Below are 21849 nucleotides of genomic sequence, written 5' to 3'. Positions count from 1 at the left end.
AACATGTTGTGTCACTAAAGCAGTCGCCAGCAGGCCACTTTGCCATACATATCAGGGACTGCCAGTGCTCCGCCTTGTTCAGGAAAACAAAAATCCTGAAACGTTTAGGGGAACGACGAACTCGCAAGCTCTACGAGGCACAGGTTATTCTGTCCTCTGGGGATGCCTGCGTAAGCGCGCCGTCCGTGGCCTTGTCACAAAAAGATCTTTACTTGTTAAGTCGCAATCTTTAACGGTCCTTAGAGTCTGTGAATATTTTAAACGTAAATTTCCTCTCTCTTTTTCCACCGGAATTTCTATTCACGTCGTCCCAGGACTCAATCGTTTTAAACAAGTCATTTAAGCGACCAGCCTAAAGCTTGGTATTCTTAGCGATTCATTTTCAGGCAACTCAAGCTATAGCATATGTTTATGCGGGTTTTCATTATGCATGGTTTAAAAGCATTCTTCGGTTCTTCTTCCTCTTTCTCCTTTTCATTAAACGTCAGTTGTTAGTTCAGCGCTCTATCCTGTCTTCCTTGTCTCTCCTTCCTGTCATATTTGCGCTGTTAATTCAACAGTACCTATATAGACATCATTTGCATGCAGAAATAGCGGGACACTAAAACTAATAGTAATTTGTTTATCATCTTTGCTTAGATAAATGTTTCTGAAGTTTGGCAGGAAAGACCCGCCTTTCAACATGAGCCTGAATCTGGTCTTTGGCTTGTTTTGAAGTCATGGCCAAGTACTCCTAATAAAATATTGAAATAACCAGTTGAGAAGACAGCAGATGACACTTATCTCACATGGTCTCCAGCTTTAAAGAAAATATGTTTTCAGATTGGCATAGCAAAGACACCCTTTCAAACACATTTAAATTAAACAACCATAGTTAGATGTGATTTATCTTCAGCATGAGTAGTTACATCGACCACGCAAACGGCACGGCTTTCCTCTGCTCTTGTCCCTTTCCCCATCTTGTTTTCTTTTGCGACGATCTGCATTGATAAGAATAGCGTAGGCCCTGACGACAGCAAACAGAGCTTGTTAGTGGTTGTCCGCACCAATTTAATCATAGCAGTCTAACCCTCTTTTTTAAGAATACAGACAAAAAGATGCCCTCCCCCTGAAAAAAAAAAGGAGTAAAGTGGATTAGAGTATGATTATAGCACCTCTAAACTCACAAAGCCTGCCAGTTCGACGACGGAGTCATAGAGTGCCTGGTCACAGATTTTGGAGCGTGAGGATTTGGTAGCACAGAGCATTAAAGAGTCATTCCTCGCGGAGCCTGGACGTCAGCACACAGCTTTTGCAGTGGCGAGGACCCAAAACATACTTTTTTCGTGTTTCCCGTCCGCTGCGGCGAGACTCTTCTCCGTTATATGCCACTTCAACTTTTCCATTTCGGCGACCGCTTCTCGTGGCAATCTGCCAGGTTTTGTCAGTATAAAGGAGGCTATGGTACGACATATACTGGTGCTCTGTAGCGGGGCACCATCCTGCTGTGTAATCTTTGGGCAGCCCCTTTGTCTACAGAACTCCGAGAATGTAGAGGTTATCTATACTACCTGTGACATTATCTGCAACTCACAAATTTCAGTGCTGCAATGGATTGTTTACAGCAAGGCATGCAAGTGAGTCATGTTTTCGTTATCCGCAATAACGCAAAACTTTCAAATGGCCCAATTGTTTACCTCGGCAAAAACTGCACGGTTCGGGGCGCAGCCACGCAGGCGGCAAGGCGTTGACACCAAGAGGTCCCGTTCTCTTTCCCTCGCTGGCTCTTGTGGTACCCTTGTCTGCGTCGACTGAAAGGAAAGTCCCTTCAGTGTCGTGCATACTTGAGCCTCCACTGAAGCAAAAATGATTCCATATGAACCTACTTGCCATTAAAGACTAAAGTTCACTTCACTCTTATTTTCTACCTACCTAATACAATGGTTTGTTAACAGGAACACCACCGTTAACTAGAAAACTCATTCGTAATGCAAGTCCTACATAGTAAGGAACCATGTTCAAGGTCTAATTAAACAACAAGCATGGGCACTAACGACACCCTCCTACATGGGTGGGTACTAGTGGACCCGATCTGGCTAATATTTGCGAGGCCTAGCTTGACAACATAATAAATGACATTGTTTCTGGTCACATTATTTGTTTTAGATGCCTTGGCATTAGTTCTGACCTTGGACTGGTTTTGAGCATACCAATATAATGTTTGCAACTTCGCCATAGGAACCACGAAGTTCTTTCAAAACTAAATAGCAAGCTTTAAAATAAAATAACAAAAAAAGTTGTACAGATGCATGAATATAATTACGATCGTCTATGCCCGTACCTGCTGGCACCCGTTTCCAGAAAAATCAACAAATACCAAAGTAATGCACATATTATACATCGTGAAGAGGCCTGCCGACAACCTGATGAAAGGCCAAGAACGCATGAACTGTTAAGTTTTCCGTTCACTGCATGGTTCTCTAAAGGCCCGTTCACACTCTTGCGACCTCTTAAAATTGGGTTCCCTAAAACCTCTTACAACGAGAGGACACACTGGCACCATCTATTGGGTAGCAGTGTAAACTCGGCGGTCCGGCATATTTACTATTTCTCTTGCTCATTATCCTTTCTTTCTTGGCTCGAAAAACTTTTGTCAAAGTTATAGACAAGCCTTTCCTACAGGTATCACACACGTTTGACCTCGGAAATTCCGCGAAACCTTCGCTCTTGTAAAATGCAGTTCCAGGGTCAACGCATAGATGGTGCCAGAATGCCCACAGTATGTACCCTCGTCCTAAGAACTTTTAAGAAGTTTTAACAGATCTCGTCTCGCTCGGTCGTACTCGGTTGCAAGAGTGTGAACGGGCCTTAAGACTCAAGTTTTTGCCAACTGTGTTCATTTTCTTTAATCTTGGAAAGTGCTTCCAAGATAACAGTGCCCATGTATCCTCCCGAAGTTGCTGGTGAATGCTTGGGACACCCTCGGAAGCTTCTGCCGTTGACATTGGAAACCTGTGGACGCACACATACTGCGGTTCCATCCTCCAGCCAAGGCTACCCGCTAGCGCTTGCACAGCTTTTGCAGTTAGTTCATGCTGAGGCGAGACGAGGTATAGTGGCATTTGCACATTCAAGATATCAAAACCCAGCACATGTCGCTCCGAGCGGCATGATGATGATACCCAAGAGCTATTTCGCGTATGGTCTATAAAACCTAAATAATGCACGATGTTGAACCTTCCAATTTCTACATAGTTTAGAACCGGGAAGGCGGACATGCAGCAAGGCACGCACCTGCAGTTGCATCCACTTTGACAGGTGTAATAAGCTTCCCTCCCACGGCGCCATACTTTGTCACGCCTGGAAGGTTGGCCTGTCACACTCCTATTGACCAGGTGCTCGCCCTTGTGGAGGCACCGGGACAACAGGATCAGCAGCGCGACTCGAACTTGGCCTTGCCTATGGCCCTGTCAAATTTTTCTTCTGGTCGGGAAACCCCGCCTCGGAGGTAACGCTGCAAGTGTAAAGATAATCATAAATAAATAGGTGATCAAGCAAGCTTTAGTACAGGTATAGTGCTGGACGTATTCTCCACTGGTGCAATTGCCATCTTGTTCCTCCCATGTATTAAGAGTTGTCCCGAGGAAGCAACAATGATGTTACAAAACCGAAAGTGTCATGCTGCCGAAAGTCTGCAGTTGGTCTTCAAACCTCTAGTGAATAAGACAAGCAGGCACAAGTGCCGCTGTCATCATGGCGTCCCAACTTGTTACTGTGAAGTGACTGTGGACTGTCGAGGCACCGTAAAGAATGGTGCGGCAAACACACCGGATGACTAACCTCACCTAAACCAGACATGTACAAATTACTCAAAGAAGGTAGTTAAGTTAAGTTACTCAGTATCGACGCCAAAAGTAGTTGGAGTAGAGTAGAAATTACCCATTTGTAATAGTAATGGAGTAAACTACTAACTACTGGAAAAAAGTAGCGAGTTACTGTGAAGTTACTTTCGAAGTTACTTTTTATATTTGTGTGGCAGCAAAATGAACAGCAGTTTTGATCAGTGAAAAACCTGCGAGCCTGAAATAAATGCAGTCATCTTATGACTTCCAAAATAGTTTATCCGCTCGCAGAAGAAATTGTCTTTCAAAGTTGTTAACGGAGAGTTTTCTTCTTTTCCTTCTAATGACGTCCTCAGTCAAGCTAAAAAGACGTTCCACCGTGGCGCTGGATGCGAAGGCACCGTTCAATTTCAGAAGCAGGCTGTGCAGGGTCGGGTAAGCGAGTGTCGGTATCTTTGGTGTTCATGACAAAACATGTGAGCCTTGCATCGGCTAGAGGGTCTTTTATAACAAAATCTTCTCTTTTTTGTCTTCTTCGGCAAGCTGAGATTGTTATGACTGGCCCCTCTTTGTTCTCATGACGTTCGGCGATTTCGCCGAGCGAGTGCGAGTGCATCAAGTCTCGCGCCACGACGATGAGATCATCCGGACGACTGCGCGTCTCGTTGCAGTGTTATAGCACGGCCACTGGATTAGGACTCCCCTTGGGAGCGGCCTGCCGTATGCCTCACTCCGCCGGTGAGAGCGTTAGTTCTACTTTACCCCGCAGCGCCAGCCGTGGCGCTCGTTATCGGTGAGAGATAGGGTGCCTACATGTCTGTCTTTCTCAGGGTGAAGACATCCATTGTTGCACTGGATGTGCCAGCGCGTGACGCTCTCCCGCACTTGGTGCTTGACTTGGGCGCTAAAATGGCGTGTATGCATTAGCCAAAGCTCCACGCTCGAGCTGAGTAACACCGTATTGCGCGCACTTCAAAATACATGAAAAAAAGTTTGGGCGTGAAAATGGCTGAGGTGTCACCACTCAAGCAAAGGCGCGTATGAAGGCACTCTAGTGAGAGATAAAGCCCCTTGATAAAAGCGTTTTTTACAAGTACCGCCAACCATTGTTGTGGAAGCGCGCGAGACACGTGCCATGAGCGGGTGCTCCGCCGCCATTCACTTCCATGGCCCGCTCATTTCAGTGCTACGCCGCCATTTGCTTCCGAGGGCCGCTCGAGACACGGGCCTCGTGCACTCGCGCATTTGACGCTACTTGCAAGACAAACGCAAACACATCGAGGGGCTTTAGTGAAAGATAGAGTTCCTTTCGGGGGAGCATATTGAGGAACTCTATACTTCGTTTCACGTTAGTATGTACAGTCGGGGACAAACGTCTCCAGGACGTGCGAGCTGCGGCTGGAACGCATTGCTCTGCCATCTGCCGGCGGGTCGCCTGGTTTTGAGATCACACAAAAGCGCATGCGCGTCCTACTCTGCCTGCAAACATGTATGTTTTCCCGCTCTTCTGCGGCACAGCGCCTAACTCGGAATCGGGCGCTTGGTACTGCCTCGGAGATAGCGCTGGCGGCTGACAAGCGTCTGCTACACATTCCGAAATTCGAGATACCACTTGAGGCATTTGCGCCGCTATTCGCCGTGTCAGCACAACTTGCTTTATAACCAGTTCAGCTTATCGCTCAATTGAGCTGCCGTGACTTCTTGCTTCATAGGTGGCATGTCAGTAAGCGCTATCTCCGAGGTGATACACGCGCCCGATTCCGAGTTAGGCGCCGCGCCACAGAAGAGCGGGAAAGCGCACATGTTGGCAGGCACAGTAGGACGCGCATGCGCTTTTTTCTGATCTCGAAACCAGGCGACCCGCCGGCAGATGGCACGGCAATGCGTTTCAGTCGCAGCTCGCGTGTCCTGGAAACTTTTGTCTCCGACTGTACTTGTCAGCCACGCGTGCTAAAAGCGCGAGATAGTTGCTTGGAAGGAAGCCTCGGCAGCTGCATGAGCGCTCGCGCAGCGAGTGCTCAAGTCAAGGCAGTAAAGGCTAGCGGCTCGCGCTAGCACGGCGTTCGGGGTTAGTCCATGCTAAGGCAAGACGAAATATAGTGAGAGAGGAGCAGTACGCCCGGCCCGGCCCGGTGTGGCTATTTAGATTTTTTTTTTTCGTGAAGCCGCAAGTCTCAATTGAAACGAGTACCAAATTGCATGAATGATCTGACCAACCTGTGTAGAATAAAAGCACATGATTCTCTCTGCGAAAAGCTCGCTCAGCCGCAGGCTGCGCGTTAAAGCTGCATTCTGCTGGCAGTATGAGCGAATTGTCGTTTTCTTGTTCCTGTAACTGTTGCCCCGTTTCTATTACCACTGTAATATAGGAGTTATAGTTGGATATAGCTAGGCCGTATGATTTCCGGTTTTAACTGACGCTCGAGCACGCGCGAGCTGTGCCATTTATTCATTTGTAAAGGACAATATAAAATCGGATTCCGCGTGCATAACTTCAGCAATGTAAACTTTATTGTTCACAAAAAAAAAAAGAAGACAAGGGAGTCATATAGTTCACAAGCGGAGTACCTTTCGGGAAAGAGGCTTCCGCGAAAGCCTAAATATAATCTCTAGTGGGCTGTTTAGGTCACCAGCCCAGTTTGCCAAAAAAAAGGTCTGAGGAGTTTTCTGATAAAGAGCTCGCAGAGCTCTTCGCTGTGGTAGGAGTCTCGGCAGTTAACACATCACATCAGCGGGCAGTACATAAGATGTGGAAGCACAGCGCTCGAGAGGACCTTGCAAATCTTTCCACAACCACGAATCTCTGTCGACTGTAGAGCCCTCTCGACAAAGGTGCAGACGAGCTTGCACAGCCAGACAGCTTCAAGTCGTGGATAGCTGAATCCTCCTTGGTCAGGGCTAAACATGGACTGATATGCTCCGTCATGTGATGCATTTCCCTTAAGTTGCGCTTGCATTCAGGGCACGTTACCTGCAAAGTTTAGCGGATTCTACACATTAGCCTTCCTTGCTTTCACCGAGAACTTCTTATTGTTTTGCTAGGCTGAATGTTTCAGCTAATTACTTTGAAATTACGATAATTTCTACAAGTAAAAATAGTCACCTTTTGTTCGCAAACGAAGACCAAGTAGCCAGCCATGTAAGTGATCAGTGGTGCGAACCAAAGTTCGGAAGAGACTTGATTGTACTTCATCAACTGCAGGATTTCCAGTTACACGAGTGGAGTGGGCACTTTTCATCGCCGTCTGGCACTCAGAACTAGAACGCGCATTTACATTTCCGGCAGCTTCCAAAACGGCAACACAAACCACACACGGGAGCGCAGAGTGACACTGCGATATTTTCGCCGAGCACAGCGGTGCATAGGTGGGGGGAAAGTGAGTTTTGCTGCCTTCTGCAACCGCGGCAGCGCCTCGGTATCGGCGAAGGCAATGACAGGCAGATATTTTATCTGGGTAGCGGAGCAAGAGCGCGTTGGGCGCCTTCTCTTTCAGCTCACAAGACCGCTCACCGATGTGCAGCGCCCCCACGGAAAATGGGAGTTCTCTTCTCACGCGCGCTCTTTTGTTTTCGGAAAGACATCGGCAGGCCGCACCAACAGGGGGATCGAGTGGCCGTGGTTATAGCTAGGGTGCCTACATGTTTCCGCCGCTCCGCTGTTTAGGGTGGCGACAACGTTTGTGATACCTGTTGCCGACAAACCAGTGTTGCCTACCTCGTTACCATGGCAGCCTCCGCTGTTTCGTCGACCATTTTGTCACACTCGTCAGTCGTGCGCTCGCGGTACTCCGCTAATCCCCGTTAGGGTTAGGGAGCGCTCACCGCTCTCGTTCCGACGTCGAGGTTTCGGCGTGCGATGCCGGTGTGTTGCATTCAATTTTGTCGAGGGGACTCACGTTTCGATAACGAATACTTTCTGCTCGCAACTTCAAAGTATGAAACACCCGAATAAAGAGAGCGACAGCCACGACGACCGCCATCCCGCTGAGCCTCCGACTCGTCCGACTCCTCTTATGATTTTGAAAGTAGTGAAAGCGCACAATAAAGACGAATACTCCGGCTTCTGTGAGGTCTTTTGTTGCCACTTCGAGACCACTTTTGATGCATGGGCGGAATAGGACACTGCAAACAGCAGTCAAAGGCGCGTTCCAGGCACCGTGGTAACACTGCACGCCTGCAGGTACTTATGAATAGCCAACTGGATGTGCAACACTTAATATAGATGTCACGGTAACAAAGTGCAGCTCAAAACACGCCACGCATTTTGTTTCCCAATTTTCTCCGGAGTATTGAGGAAGCACTTCATTTTAAAGCAACCATTTAGTCAACGATCAACGAGATAAAGGCTCTTAGAGCGATAAGCCGATATCCCGTCCACTAGGCAAAAGTGCCCCTCCCCCCCCCCCCCCCCCCCCCCTCGCCCTGGCTGCCGCCATGCTGTACAATTTAGACCACGAGACACGTGGCCTTACTAACTCCTGAGGCTTTTTTTACGCAGAACTGTGCCGAGATTTCTATTGTGATCGCTGTAAAAGCATAATAAACGTTTTTTTCGATATTATTAGCCCCAGAGATTACTGTCTAGCTCCGATAAATCTCAAAATATGGCACCTCGGCTGACTGCATCTAGCGGAATCACTTTGAAGCCGGCCGAGTTTTTGTCGTAACAGCACCATCTTGGACTTAAAACAAACAAAACATAACTTACCTCGTCGGTACTGTTGTTAAAGATCAATTAGAGATGATTTTTGCGCGGTACTTGGTTAAAATCTAGACGTAAAACTATAAGATCAGGTGACTATAGTCGGTGACATGTCAAGAACGAAGTAGAAGCTCCTCCCACTTTTTTCCACTTTAGTAGTGCGAACGCTAGAGGGCAGGCGACCTCCTTTCCACCATTCTCTCCGCTGAAGTGGAAAGGAGTGGGAGAGCTTCCCCTTCGTTCTTGACCTGTCACCGACCTAGTGGTCCAAAATGGGCAACATGGCGGCGGCCGGGTGGGGGTCACTTTCAGCTGCCATTTTATTGCCCTAAGCCCCTCTACCTCGTTGCATTTAGTTTAAGGAGCAGAAAAGAAAAAGGTGTCAGTAGGGGCCGGAGCTTGATCAAGCATTCATGTACTCTTATTTTTTTTTCCAAACTGCAGGGAGCCTGATACCCTGATCTTGCTCTTGAATAAAAAAAACAACGCCGAAGCAAGCTCTTTTCTGGTGTCTCGCCCTACCACTGGCTAGCATAATAGCCATTTTAAATGTGTTTCTCTAATTCTTTGCTTACTAAGTTCCCAGAAAAAAAAGTATACCTTATAATTATAACCTTCTCAAATGAGAACTTCTACATAAGCTCGCCACCTCCCGAGGTCTGAATGGGAAGCCGACATTCTGACGTTATATTTCCGGAAACATAGTGTAAATGTCTGGGTGTTCTTTTTATTAAATATTAAACATCTTCTTGGCGTATAGTCTACAATGATATATCAGAACATATCATTCTATGGTCAGTCATATATTCGCTTTGAACACTCTGGCCGTTGAAAATCCTCTTGACGTTCTTGACTACCCTGGTCCTTGGCCTCAGCAATAAAAACGTTCATATTCGCTGTTCCGACATTCTGAAAGTTTACGACATCGGCTATTGGGCTATAATTTGTGCTGGGTCATCCAGTACATTTATTTATCTTCGAAAAACTGCTGCCCACCAGCTATGAAATTATGAAAAATGTGTTACAACAGTATTGGACTTATTTACGTTGCGGTAAGAGCAGTCCCCACCCCCGCTCGTTTCAGTCTGGATAAGCATCGTGTAAGCGTGCAGTTGTGTATCACTACTGCGTGGTGCACGTTAAAGACCCGAGGCTAGCAATTGAACTGCACTGGCTAAATTGCTCATCTACGCCTGAGAGACAAGTCGCAAGATGAGGCAGACTAACTTCAGGCTGTATATAGTTACAGAAAAACACATGTAGTAATCTTGATTAGCGATAGATGGCGCCAGTCGCCATCTTCTTGTGTTATTTTGTTTGTTTAAAAGATGGCGCCATGTTTCCTTTTATTTATTATTACTGGCGCCACCTGGGTTTTCCTTTCAATAAAACTGGGGCTCACGAGTTTTCGTGGGCAGTCGTTACCAGCCCACGCCCGGGATCAAACTTGTCTTTCTTTCGTCTGGCTCTTCTGGAACATCCTGTCTCTGATGGCCACGCCGTCCCGGAGTCCAGCGACGATGGGGACAGCCGGGTCCTGCGAACCGTAAGCCGCTCGCCGGCGCGTCGGCCATCACGTCTTTCTTTGTAGTTTAGTTATAGCGCGGGCAATTAATACTCGGCACTCGTTCCACCCAGCGTTCCACCTTCTGCGCTGTCTCGGGACTGGGCCCCCGAGCACGCAGGAGGCTGTAGTCAGTATTCGTACCCAGCGTTCAAGTCAAGTCTTCTCTCTTTGTAAAATACTAAATGGCGACGAGGTAAACGTTTTTTTGTTTTTTTTTTTCTTCTTCGCTCTCGGGCGATGGTACGACTCCGCGTCCCGGTGCATTGGTCTGGAGCACCGGCGCGTTCCATTTTTTTTTTGTTCCGTTCGATTTGGGCCTCGTCGGAACGCGCGGTTAGCTCGGCGGCGATGTAGCCGAGGTCTGTGTATTTTTCTTGTGCACGAACAGCTTTACCGGGAGTGGGGCCCCGGTGAGCATTAATTTTTTTATGAACTTTGTTCGTTGCATTGCTTTTTCTGCAAACGTAACCGTACTTTGTTGTTTGAGTATGCTTCGTCGGTGACGTGTCACCGTGTCCCTCGTATTCGAACGTTGGGTTGGGGCCCTAACGTTCGATTTTCATTTCCTTTTGAAGCTTTTTGAGCCAACGTGCTACAATTCATGGTTTTCGCGTGTTCCAACCACATTGTTCGTTCCGCATATCTTAAACATAGTCCTTCTTGTAAAAATAACTTGTTCGTTGTCATAGTCACATCAATGTATCGGTGTCCCACATCTTGTTTCATAGATTCACACCGCTGTAGGGGTGTGCGGCCAAAAGCTCTAAGTTATGGAAACAAACAACAGCTCACGCTGTTAGAGTTTTGAGGCCGCAACCCGTGTTTTCGGGGACACACCGTCATGTCGCAAACGAGTTCCGCCGTGGGTGTAGTGGGTCTGACGCCCCCGCCTGCATTTTTGGCTGTCCCTGGGGCGCCGTATCAAGCTTGGTCAGCATGGATAAAGTCATTTTTAGCATTCCTTGGTGCTACTGGATTAGATACTGTCTCTGCCACTCGTAAGAAGCAGATTCTCTTCACGATGCTTGGGGTCGAGGGACAACGAATTGTCGATTCTTTTCGTCTTGACGAGATGCCGGTTCCCGAAGGAACCGATGAGTTTTCAGCGTTTCTCACCACTCTCGAGAAACATTTTGAATTCTCCGGGTCTGTTATGCTGGAACGTAAGAAGCTGTTCGACAGGGTTCAGCAACCGGGTGAATCGGTGACAGAGTTTCTCACGGCGTTACGCCGACAAGGTTCTCTTTGCGCGTTCGGGGACGCACTCGACGCGATTCTTTGCGACGTTTTCCTGAGAGGATTGACTTCGAAGCGAGTACATGAGCGTATGCTCCGCGACTCCGTGGATGGGCAGTTGCCCACATTAGACAGAGCTTTCCAGCTCGCGCGGCAGTATGAGCACCTCGTTGCAGCGTCGCGCGAGTATCACCAGGAGAACCCTGGAACTTCAACCCTCGGCGATGCCGGCAGAGGCCCGGCAGACGTACGGAGAGTCCTGGCGCGAGCGGCCGTTCGAGCGCCGCAGACCCAGGAGGGCGGTCCCTGGCCACCATCCTCCTCGAGCCCTGGCCAAGATGGCCACCCCGGCCTCCCGCCCGGGCCTGACCATGGCCCTTACCCGTTGCTGCTCGACCCCAGTTCGTGGACACCGAGGTCTTCTGGCCACGTGCCCAGATACCCGGCGCGCATGAGCCACCCCACGAGTCGGGACCCTCCTCCGTCTCGGAGGGCCGAGAGAGCCAACGACGAGCCGCCGACGTGCTGGTTCTGCGGCAGGCGGAGCCACCCCCGTGAGCTGTGCCCTGCACGGCAGGCTTCGTGCTTCCTCTGCGGGAAGCCGGGCCACTTCGCGGTGGTCTGCCGCAGCCGTGCGCAGCCGTCGGCTTCGTTCGTTCGTGACCAGCGGCAAGCGGCGTTCCCGGTGCGCGGCCATGGAGCGCAGGGGATCGGGCGTCCGAGGCGGCGCAACGGTGGGCGCTGTCCAGCCGGAGACGTGGCCTGACGCCACCCTGAATCCCGACGACGTGGTGCCTGTCCAGGCTACAGGCCACACTACCGGCGACAGAGATCGCCGCTGCTCCTTCACGGCCGACATCCAGGTGAATGGACACCCTTTAAGACTCCTTGTAGATACCGGGTCGTAGGTTTCCATTGTAAATGAAGCCACCTTTAACCAACTAAACAAGGATGGCAAGATACGGCTGTAGAGGCCACGGAAGACTCTCGTACACTATCTACAAGAACCGATCCCTGTGCTTGGATGTTTCCTTGGCTACGTGCATTTCAAAGATCGGCATACTTCACTAGAATTCTACGTAACCCGAAATGGACGTTCGCTGTTGGGAACAGATGCAGTCAAGGACCTCAGTATGACACTGTCGGGGGCTAACTATCAGTGCTCTACTGTACATCCAGCTGACGGAGGAGCCCCTCCTCGAGGCCTAGGGATGGCTGGCAGCCAACAACGACGGCCATTCACTGGGTCGTCGCACCAGCCGGGCCAACATCGCCATCCTGATGGTCTGGGCAGCCGGTTCCCTCCAGCCACTTTCCCCACCTGCCTGTCCTCACGGTCCTCTGACTGCTGCGAGAAGACTATGCCAAAGGTCATCGAGAGGTCGGACTGCGAGGAGACCGTTCCAAAGGTCGTCGAAAGATGTGACTCCAGGTCGACCCCTGTTCCACAACGTCATCGTGATACACAAGGTAGCATCCACACAAGTATACATATCAAAGACACATTCAAGTTGCCGCCAGGCTTTGAAGATTTTGAACACCTATTTAGTCCTGGACTGGGTCTGGTTAGGAACCACACTCACAAAGTAAAGTTAAGACACAACGTGTCCCCTGTACAAGCGAGGCTGCGTCGACTCCCGATGACCCTCAGAGACCAGGTTTCCGAGGAGATTTTCAAGTTAGAGCGAGAGGGAGTCATTGAGCGTGTGGATGCGTCAGAATGGGTGTCGCCCATCGTTGTCGTTAAGAAGCAAGACGGCAACATCCGGATGTGTATCGACCTTCGGGCACCAAACCAGGCCGTGGTCATTGACTCATTTCCTCTTCCACACATCGATGAGCTCTTAAACTCCTTGGGAGGTTCCTCCTACTTTTCCAAACTTGACTTGGCGTCCACGTATCATCAAGTTCGCCTCGACCCGGTGAGCCGCGACCTCACCGCTTTCATTGCCCACGAGGGGTTGTTCCGATTCAAGAGGGTTTGCTTCGGGTTGGCTTCGGCACCCGCTGCATTTCAACAAATCATGTCCAAAATCCTGAAGGATTGTCCAGGTGTTCAGTTTTACCTCGACGATGTCATTGTGTATGGGTCATCCCTACAGGAACATGATGCCAATCTCTGTCGAGTTTTGTCGCGTATTTCCCAGGCGGGAATGAAGCTAAACTGTAAAGGTGTTTTTCAGGTCCAAGAGCTCTCATTTTTGGGACACCATCTCTCCATGAAAGGACTAGAACCCCTCTCATCCAAGGTAGATGCCGTCCTGAATTTCGAGACCCCTTCTGATTCTCACAAACTAAAGGCGTTTTTAGGACTCGTTGAATATTATAGCAAGTTCATTCCTCAGTGCTCCACTCTTGTGGAACCCATGCGTCGTCTCCTGAGAAAAGGAGTCCATTTCAACTGGTCTCCAGAAGTCGAGGCCAGTTTCCAGAGAGTTAAGACTTCCTTGAAAAAAGCTCCAATTGTGTCCATGTTCAACCCAACGTTGCCCATTGTAGTAGCTACTGACGCGTCTCAGTACGGTCTGGGAGCTGTCTTGCAACAGCAGTACGGCAACCAGCTCCGTCCAGTAGCTTTTGCGTCTCGCTCGTTGACAGACACCGAGCGCAGATACTCCACTGGAGAAACGGAAGCCTTGGCGTGCCTCTGGGCGTGCGAGAAGTGGCACGTTTACCTGTGGGGCCGTTCCTTTGTGATCCGCACAGATCACCAGGCGTTGGTTACTCTTCTTTCTAACAAAGGATCCGGGATTCGTCCGCTTAGAATCACCCGGTGGACATCATGACTCCTCAACTACAACTTCAAGATGGAATTCCAGAGAGGCGCCACCAACGTCGTTGCTGACGCCTTTTCCAGACTGCCAGTGCCAGACACTGAAGAAGGTATGAAGTTTGATGAAGAGGTTGTCTCCATGGTAACGGTCCCCTTGTCGAAAGGAGAGTTCCAAGAGGCGACAGCCAATGACATCTTGTTACCGTCTGTCATCCGTTATACAACGTCGACCTGGCCAGAAGACATCTCCCCGGATCTGCGGCCCTACTTCCATGTGAGAGAGCAGCTCTCCATTTTCCAGGGCATGTTATACAAGGCTGAGAAGCTCGTCGTCCCTGCGCAGCTTCGGGACAACATCATACATATTGCACACAAGGTCCACCAGGGGATCTCCAGAACCACAAGTGTCATCCGGGAACACTACTGGTGGCCCCTGATGAACCAGGAGATCAAGATGAAGGTGGAGAACTGCGCAGTATGCCAGTCTACCGACAGGCCCGTGAAGACTGCACCTGCACCGTTGCAGCCTGTCAAGTTTCCTGAGCAGCCCTGGGAGAAGCTGGGACTGGACATTGTGGGTCCAGTCGAACGTGCTCCACCAAGTCAAAAGTTTTTTATAGTTCTCCTGGACTATCACTCCAAGTGGCCCGAGGTCCAAGCAACGTCTTCAGTTACATCTACAACGGTGATAACCTTCTTGAAGAACGTTTTTTCCCGAGAAGGTCTCCCCTGCGAGATAGTCACCGACAACGGTGTCCAGTTTGTTTCAAGAGAATTTCAGGAATTCCTGCGCCAGCAAGCAATCAAGCACCGGAGAACGGCACTGTACCACCCCCAGAGCAATGGACAGGTTGAGCGATTCAACCGGGTACTGAAGTCCTGCCTCCAGCTGGCTGTGGTGCAGGGTCGCCCTCTTCCGGACGCTGCCCGAGACCACCTTGAAGCTTACCGTCGGACGGTGCATCCCGCGACAGGTTTCGCACCGTCTCTTTTATTGCATGGACGTATTCACCGGTCCAGGCTTGACGTACAAGACATGCCGACGAGAGAAGCCCCTGCCAATTTCTCGGAGCAGCGTGCTCAACTTCCAGAGAGGGTACAGGTGTACCAAAACAAAATGAAAAATTATTCTGATAGACGCAGGGCTGTGAGACGGCCACAGTTCCAGTCTGGTCAAGCCGTCAGAGTTTTCAAGCCTATACACCAGGACAAATTACTCAGCAAATATACAGAATCACAGAGGATACAGACACAAATAGGACCTGCAACATATAGAATGGAAGATGGCAGGAGATGGAACGCAGCCAAGCTGACCAAGACTTCACAACCACCTCCTGACCAATCTTCAGTATCTGACTGGGACGATGACGACGACCTGCCGGCAGGCACAACTCGTGTGCCTTCTCAGGTCTTCTACCCAAGGGTGGTTGCACCTTTTCCAATCGTGGTTGGACCTCCGACACATGGCTGTTCGGGGAGTCTGACAGCATCTCGTCTGGCAGCGTCTGGCCCACCTGTGGAACCTGGTCTTCCTGCTGCACCGGCGCCTGCAGCGCTGGGTTCCCCTGTGGAGCCGGATCTTGCAGCTGCAACAACTTTTCCTGCTGTTGGCCCTGGTCCATCCGTGGATACAGGCCAGGCAGCAGATCCTGGCCACCCGGATGAGCCCGGGGTTACTGCTACTTCCGCTCGCCCTGGTCCATCCTTGGACCCAGGGCAGTCTACAGACCCTGGCCGCCCTGCCGTGCCCGGGTCCTCTTCTGTCGCTGGCCCCTCTGAGAGGCCTGTTGGACAACTTCCAGCTCCTCCCCTGGCTACGGAGCAGGCAGGGACACGAAACGACTTCGACTCGCCCGTGACGAGCACTCCGTTGGGGTCTCGCCCAAGTACGCCGTCTTCGATGCCCCCACTCGAAGACCCCGCAGACGAGACCCCAGGTGATCTTCAGATGACCCCAGGTGAACTTCAGGTCCCACCTGCAGCGCCTGAACCACAGGCTCCAAGTGGTCGACCCCGCCGGAAGAAGCGACTTCCAGCTAGGTTCAAAGACTATGTAACGTCTATGCTAGATAGTAGCTATGAATCGGACTAAAGTGGATAGACATACAAGTTAAACTCACCACATTTGATTTTGGAACTTTGGTAAAATATGTCGTTCATGAGTATATATATATATTTTTTTTTAAGTGCACAAGTGTCTTGAAACGTGAAACTGTTTTTGTTACTTGTTGGCAGCCCTTGGTTGACACTGTTGGGCAGCCTCGAAGGCAGAAGCCAAAGTGACTCATGCTTATAATCCTGATGCATCATCATATCTTCATAGTAAAAATCCTTGGCCAAGGTACTTAAAAGACATGTCCATGACAAATGCAAGACACAAAACAACACTACTAACAAACTAATCAATACACTACAAGGGTGTCATGGACATGGACTTTTGCATCACTCATAAATGCTCTTGATAAAATATGCTTTAAATTTCGTCTTGTCGTCGGCTTCCGACGAAACGTGCTAGTTGGGCCAGTCCCAAAATGAACTCTGGTGTCCGTGCAGACAGTTTTGCGACGTTTCGTTCTCCTTATCGAAGGGGGAAAAGTATCGTGTTGATGTTGAACTTTCCACTGAGTATTTGGACAGTTAAGTATAATGTGGCAGAGTTTTAAAATATTACTGTTATCCAGTATTTGATCATTGCTAAAAGTATGCATGTCTTCCAGTACTTCCCTCCGTTTTTCTTAATTTTTTAAGGAGGGAAGAATGTAGTAATCTTGATTAGCGATAGAAGGCGCCAGTCGCCATCTTCTTGTGTTATTTTGTTTGTTTAAAAGATGGCGCCATGTTTCCTTTTATTTCTTATTACTGGCGCCACCTGGGTTTTCCTTTCAATAAAACTGGGGCTCACGAGTTTTCGTGGGCAGTCGTTAGCAGCCCACGCCCGGGATCAAACGTGTCTTTCTTTCGTCTGGCTCTTCTGGAACATCCTGTCTCTGATGGCCACGCCGGCCCGGAGTCCAGCGACGATGGGGACAGCCGGGTCCTCCGAACCGTAAGCCGCTCGCCGGCGCGTGGACCATCACGTCTTTTTTTGTAGTTTAGTTATAGCGCGGGCAATTAATACTCGGCACTCGTTCCACCCAGCGTTCCACCTTCTGCGCTGTCTCGGGACTGGGCCCCCGAGCACGCAGGAGGCTGTAGTCAGTATTCGTACCCAGCGTTCAAGTCAAGTCTTCTCTCATTGTAAAATACTAAAACACACATCGTCTTTATAATGGGGGGGGGGGGGGGGGCGCACCTGGCGGTGATTATGGGAATCAGGCGCAACGAAGTGAAAGCGTGGGGAAGCCTGAAATCGAGCAGACATTGTCGGTATAAAGATGGTTGTGGCTGTATTCGCTCTTCCTCGCGTGAGTTAAAACATGGTGGCGCCAGTGTGCAAATAGCCCTAAAGCCCCTCGATATGTTTTCGTTTGTCTTTGCAAGTAGCGCCAAATGCGCGAGCGCACGTGGCTCAGGTCTCGAGCGGCCCTTGGAAGCAAATGGCGGCGCAGCACTGAAATAAGCGGCCCTTGGAAGCGAATGGCGGCGGAGCACCCGCTCGTGGCACGTGTCTTGCGCATTTCCACAACAATGGTTGGCGGTACTTGTGAAAACACCTTTATCAAGGGGCTTTAAATAGCCCCAATCACTTCCGGCTGTGAGCTAGGCGGAGGGTTACGCAGTATTTTCCAAATCAAATACACGCTCTATCTTTTGGATTTTGACTTATAGAACTCTCTGACGTAATTCACTGTTAGGATGAAAAGAATGATGAGTAAAAAAATAAGATATATACGTGAACCAGAAGGGTGCCGGGTCTACCCAATAGGTGGTGCCGCGCAGTTTGTTGACAAAAAAAAGGGGGAATAGATGGTATTTTAAAATTAGATTATATGTATTTTATTATACAGTGGGGTTAATCTTATGCCAAACATATGTGTTACTTTCTTCTTTTTTTATAAGGGCGGAGAGTTAGACGAAAGCCGTCTTCGCCACCTACATCTCGGACTTGGCGGATATTAGACGAGCAGATAATCGTCATGAAAATTTGACTAATTAACTAAAATTTGTTTATTAGGTTGATAATTATTTGTCTAATGGTCATGTTACAATTGCAGCATTGACGGCAAGCATTATTTGTTTTCATGCTAATTAAAATAAAACTGCGAAAGTAATGCCTTTATATAGATATTAATCGACCAACATTCGCGTTTTTTCGCCCAATTTAAAAATTGCGTCCAAAAAGGCGCACCGGGCGACCCGGCAATAATCGCGCTTGGAAGAATGACGCAGTCGTTTCCGTCATATCGTCACAATATCGGCAGCGTGTCCTTGGTGCGTGCGCCGATGACACAAGGGACGACGTTACTGAAACGACTACGCCACTATTCTCATTGTGGACAGGGCTTGCACAAGACCTCCTAGAGAGCAAGGCCTAAGTGTTGTCCTGCGTCGTTAGAGGAGGCCACAGTGGGCTAGAGATTGAACACGACTAAGGCGTCAGGTCAGCGTTCACTGGAACTCTAGTCCAACCAGTGAGAACACGATTGTTAGCCGTACCCATACGCCGTAGTCATGTCCAATCTGCGGCCTGCAGGGGCTTTCTTTAGTGACGCAGAAAACTTCAGCACATGGGCTTTTTTCTCCAGAAGGTGTTAACTTGCAGCGCTCTTTTCGCGTCTAATTTATAAATCGGACGAGAAAAAGAACACGAAAATTGCTCGATTCATTTCTAAAAAGCCACTACTTTTTTGCAAAATACTGTCGGGACCGGTTATAACGAGGTCAACGGGAATCGGAAATAACTTCGCTATATCCGCGATTTCGTTATAACCGACTTCGGTTATAACGAAGTGCAAAAGGGAATGGGAAGTTGTGATCGCTTTGCTATATTCGCTTTTCGTTATAAGCGAATTCGGTTATAACGAAGTGCACAAGGGAATTGGAAGTCGTGATCGCTTTGCTGTTGCCGCTATTTCGTTATAACAGACTTCGGATATAACGAAGTGCAAAAGGGAATGGGAAGCCGTATTGCTTCGCTGTAACCGCTTTTTCGTTATAACCAACTTCGTTATAACCGGTCTCGACAGCAGTTCAAATGGTCTAGCCTCCAAAAGTTATTGCCCTCCATTCTGCAATATCCACATAACCCATAAAACCAATAATTACCAAGGTAAAGCACATATTTTAAGTTAATAATTACGCTTACCCTAAGTATGATACCCTTATAGAATGTCTGCCGAGCCTGATATATACATGGTGAGGACGGCGCTCGTCTAACTCATACCTTTATATTTTAAACAGATTAAAATTAAAATTAAACACACTGTATAACATCAGAAAGGTGTCGCGTATTAATTTTATCTCGGAATCAGTAAGCAAATTCAGTCAATCTACAATATGAAGGGAAAAAAAGACTGCTGGTACAAACGACACATCAAAAAGAAGATATGAAATTTGAGACCACTGTACATGTCGTTTTTACCCGTTGTCTCGGGGATTTTGTCATGCTTAATACCCACTAGTTCGTTTGTGCCCTTACATTCAGCTAATGAGATCTAGAAAATGTTTTTTTTTTTTATATTTGTGCCCGCGTTTGCCTAGAACGTCTTTCTGGCCACTACAGCACAGACGAGGCGCCCTAGCGTCCTTAATCTACGACGAGGGACCGTAGATTAAGAGTCCTGAACTGGGAGCAACAACTTGTGTACTGAAAACTACTTGCGTTCAGCCCTGTTTTTTTCGATATATTTGAAAGTGTCTGGAAAACGCACGCATTTGTATTGGTGCTTTTTTATTTTTTCATCATTTTATAAAGGAACGAAAACTAGTTCTGTTGCAAGTTTTCATTTTCAGTATTAAAATAACATTTTTGTGTTCCGGTAGAGATTTGACTATTAACATTAAGAAAGATTTAGTGTTACATAACTACAACTTGATTGAATCAATTTTTCCTTCGCTTGCGAATGAAACTTAGGCACAAACACAGCTCATCATATGAGGTTTGGTACTTCAGTATTTAGCACTTTTGGCAAAAATGAAGTACAAGAAAAGAAAGAACAAAGAAAAACCACGCGATTTCGCTGCTATCTGTAGCTCAAATGTATTCAAACCCTTATTTCCAAAGGGGTAATTAAACTAACTGTTCAAACACATTTGTAGGCGACTCCTCCACTAAAATAGCTTAGCAGTACAATTATTGCTATTTGCTCTGCCCGGTAATCCACAAGAACTCCTCGAAACAAACTGAAGTCATAAAAGTTAGGGATGTCGCAAACCACCCTAGGTTCGAATTTCAAGAAAAAAATTCGATATTTTCAAAGCGAACTGAGGTTTGTATTCGAAAGATTTCGATATTTTCGATCGTACCAAGGTTCAAATTCGAAAACTTCGCAAATTTCGTACACTTTGGAGTGTTGAATTCGAAAACTGAGAAGTTTTCACGGGTTCTAAAAAGTTCAGGCTCGAATATTTCGAATACTTTTTCCTTGAGGTTTGAGAAATTCGAAGATTTCGAACTTTCCTAACTTGAAATTCGAGAGAATCGAAATTTTTAAATTTCTTTGAATCTAAAAATCTAAAAATTCAAACATTTCGAATTATTTTTAATCGGAAGCTTGAAAAAATTCTAAGATTTCGAATTTCTTTCTACATAAGGTTTGAAAAGTTCGAAGGTTTCGATTCTCTTTTAGGGCTAAATTCGGAAAACATTTCGAAGATTTCGAATTTCTTTCAAGTCCAAGTTCGAAGTCCGGTTTTCATGTTTGCACAGTTTCAGTTTCAAATAATGTTTTCACGCCTCACTGGTTTTCACGAAATCAGGTTTACAAAAGCTCGGGTGTGATATTTAGACTGCCCGAAGTTGGGCCAGGCAATTAAATGAGACGACGAGTGTCCCGGATGTGCTGTAATATTTGCCAGTGCAGAGTTACGTGCGACCATAGATCAGTAATTGTGACCGCCAGCTCGGGGTTGGGGGGGGGGGGGGGGTCTTTAACGTGCATCACACTGTAGTGATCACACGAACGCACTGTGTTACGATACTCATCCGGTTCGAAATCGCTAGATGTGGCCAGGAGGTTGAGGCTCAAGAAAACCTTGAAGCGATCAGGCAAACTACCTCCCCACCCCTTGCAGCTGATAGTTATCCGAACGAACGCCGCCCGAGCGACGCTGACATATAGAAAGTTTAGTTTGTAATTGTCCTGGGGGTTTATTTTCCGGGACGGATGAAGCGCCGAGCAAAAAGCACAGAAGCCGACACAACTCGAGGTCGAGGAGCGTTCTACTATCGCAGTGGCGTCGGAAGAGGAAAAACGGGGGGGAGCGGGGGGGGAACTCCAGCCCGCTTCCCCTCCCCCCTCCCCCCCCCCCCCCCCCCCCCCAGATATTTCGGACTGTTAAAGAAAACAATGCGTGGAAAGAGGGCGCGGTTGAGCTTATTTTAATCTGAAATTATTTAGGCATATGTATAGCCTACTGTCGCTCTTCACTGTATAAAAGGTCGCGTAGATGGTCATTGTCGGAAACTCGTTGTGTGAAGGCAGTACTCGTCACATGCTTTGTGGTTCGGAAGTTCAAAGTTATGTCTTTTCGACCTAAATAACTGCGCCATTGGTTAAAAAAATATTAAAACCGCATCTCCACGTGGTGAATGATGTTGATTGGGGCGAAGCTCTGGTGGTGCTTGTCTGCGTAGACGCTAAGCCGCAGC

This window comes from Ixodes scapularis, unplaced genomic scaffold, assembly GCF_016920785.2.
Source record: "Ixodes scapularis isolate PalLabHiFi unplaced genomic scaffold, ASM1692078v2 PGA_scaffold44__24_contigs__length_19508400, whole genome shotgun sequence".
NCBI lineage: Eukaryota > Metazoa > Arthropoda > Arachnida > Ixodida > Ixodidae > Ixodes > Ixodes scapularis.
This window is presented reverse-complemented; position numbering follows the sequence as displayed.